We start from the raw sequence: 2997 nt of genomic DNA on the forward strand, positions 1-2997 counted from the left end.
AAACACAGGCAAGGGGTTGTAAATTGCTCTCTGCATCAGCACAGGCAGAGCTGCACTGATCAGAACTCCAGCTCTCAGGACCTTATGGTACAGAAACTATTATTATTAGAAGAAATATAAAATTACATACACACAAATCCACATGTGCTCCGAACAGGATCAAATCAGCTTGTCCTGAATTTGAGTCCAAAATACGTCTCCAAGCCCATGGCCTGCCTCAAGGCTCAGAGAAGCTGCGGTGTGGAGGGGCCCTACAGGCAGGTGAATGCAGCCCCCCAGGGACACTGCTGGGGACTGCCATGGGAGGCTTAATAAATCAGAGGAGCATGGAATGGTTTAGGTTGAAGGGACCTTACAGACAATCTAGTTCCAACCCCCTGCCACGGGCAGGGACGTGTTTATGCTGCAAAATCCACTCAACCCCAAACCTCTGGGTTTTCCAGAGATGTTCCCAGTCATACAGTGAAACCACAAACAGAACCCCAGGAGCAGCATGAGGGGCCCAGGCAACGCCTCAGGTTTGTGTGTGTTCATCGCCTCAGGCAGGGCTCTCCCTCAGCAGAGGCATCCTCCTCCTCCTCCTCCTCCTCCTCCTCATGCAGAGCAGCACCTCACCCTCTCGTCCACACCAAATGGAGCTGCTGGTGCTGGGCAGTGTTTCATAACCACGTGCAGCCCGGAGTCAGGCAGTGCTCTGCAATGCATCAGCACTGCAGGCTCCTGCTGCGAGCCAGCGCAGCCGCCCTCGGAGGGATTCCTCTAGCTCCACTCCACAACTTGCTTGTTCAGAAGGTACAAATGTGAATTTGTCTTGATTTACAGCTAGGAACTAGCCCCAGCAGGAAATTTAAGCCTACCTCTACATGCTCTTTGTCACCAGAGGGCCATAAGTACGTTTTACCAGACCAAACACCTTTACAGGGCACTAAGGAGAACAGGGGAAACCTATAAACACCAAGTTTTCTTCAGAGATGATGAAATGACCTTGTTTTGCACAGATCCAGATAAAAGATTTTGCCCATCTCCCCTTCCTAAGCATCACATCCAAGCCACTTCCTGATCTTGCTGCACACCCCTGAGAAGATACTGACATTTATTGACATTCCAGCATCTTACTGCAGAAATTCAGGGCTCTCAGCTAAGCTGAGCACTTGCACCTTTATTTCATGAGTCAAATTGATTGTTACTTCAGCTTGCCTGGCAGCTCAGGAGCTGCAAGAGCCCAGGCAAATGAACAGGCAGTGATTTAGATGATAAACATCACTGAAGCGATTTAATTTGTCATCTTGTTCACGGTCCATGTGATAAGATAAACCTGGCAGGCTGAGACAGATACCACCACTTCCATCTCTGATGGAGGCAAGTAGGCAACGTGCTCTTAGGCAGGTTTAAAGCTCCTGACTTTCCAGTTACATTCCCGAGTTTAAAGGCAGTGTTTTTCCTCAGTCCCATCAGTAGCAAGTCCCCAACCTGCTGTGGTTCCCGGTGTCTGCTATGTGGAGGGGGAGACAGAGAAGGTGGAGCAACCACTGGAATTCCTGGGGCTTATCTTGGTGCATCTGTCAGGAATTCAAGCTCTGAGGACATTTAGCGATGCCACCGAGGAGTCTGGGAGAAGCTTCACTGAGGGAAGAAGCTCCAGAGGGGTTTTGATTTAAGTAAAAGAGCACAAAGACCTCCTAGGAGATAACCAGAGTGAAGGACAAGGGTTCATCCTGAACCAGGAGCTGACAGAGAGCCCATGGGTGGGAAGAGAGGAGGGAGATGATGCTGGTGTATGGTGAAGATCGTGATGTTCCAAGCAGTCAACACAGCTCCTGCCTTCTGTATAGAACTTCACTAGTCCATGCAAGTGAGAACCTCTGCTCTCTGGAAGAGGGAAGTGCAGTGTTTTGATCATCCCTTAAGAAGGGATCTTCCCTTTCTGCCATCAGCCACCTCATCCTCTCAAGAAAAGATGAAATTGCATTTTTGGTGCTTCTGCTTCGTGGGTGGACTGGGCAGCCGCAGGGTACAGGCTGCTCATTGCACCCCACAATGCAGGCACCAGAAATAACAAAATATCTGCATAAAGCCACAGCTGAGAAGTCCTGGCACCTTCCCACTGGGATCCATCTGCAGCCTGGAGCAGTGGTGGGTCCTGGCTGCCCTGGCGAAGAAGTGGGGGAAGGAAAGAGGGAAAGGAGACCCCAGGATGCGCCTGGGAATGCTAAACCAGAGCTCAAAGGTGGCTGAAAAGAAGAAAAGCCTTTGTACATAAATTGAAGTCGTTCACAAGAGTGCAGCAGGGAGGGAAAGCTTCCGCTGAGTGGGAAATGTCACATTCAAAGATGACACTCACAGTAGGAAACGAGACATAAATAGCTGCACTATTTCTATATAAGAACAAACGTTTCCATAGTGGAAATGATGGAGTATTGGCTCACGTCTATATGTTAAATTCCCAGTATTTTGGAATGAGAAGCAAATGTGGGACTAGATACTAATTATCATTTCCTTTTTAATTAACAGAGGTCCTCCTCCAGGATGTTGCCACTGAGAATGCAGCTCACCTGCTGGGTCTTGGCTTGTATGTTTGGCATCCAAAATGCTTCTCAGCCTCATGCTGGCAAAAAGGTAACGTTACCTGCACCCTGCTTCCAGCTCCCTCCTCCTCACAGGAACAGCAATGCCACAACCCTGGGGCCAGTGGTGAAACTGTGGTACCCCCAGCAGGCCCCGAGCCGCAGGAACAGGCACCCCTGCAGTGCACGTCTTTCAATGCATTGTTAGGTAAGGTTACAATCATCCCATAAGGAATGTTTTGTTCTCAGAGACAAATCTTCCACAGCTCAGGAAAAGAAATTTTTAAAGGTTTGTGGTGGTTGGGTTTTGTTTGGGTTTGTTTGGGGTTTGTTGGTGGTTTTGAGTCTTTTAACAGTTACTTGCAGTTCCATACGAATCATGAAATCCCAGACGGGTTTGGCTTGAAGGGACCTTAAAGCTCACCCAGTTCCA

General features: G+C 49.0%; 1 protein-coding gene across 2 annotated transcripts in view; it reads right to left on the minus strand.

The window, feature by feature from the left end:
* Positions 1-2997, minus strand: part of RPTOR (regulatory associated protein of MTOR, complex 1) — a 114527-nt gene that overhangs the window by 6761 nt on the left and 104769 nt on the right. The window lies entirely within an intron of this gene.

This window comes from Nestor notabilis, unplaced genomic scaffold, assembly GCF_000696875.1.
Source record: "Nestor notabilis isolate BGI_N333 unplaced genomic scaffold, ASM69687v1 scaffold5705, whole genome shotgun sequence".
Classification (NCBI taxonomy): Eukaryota; Metazoa; Chordata; class Aves; order Psittaciformes; family Psittacidae; genus Nestor; species Nestor notabilis.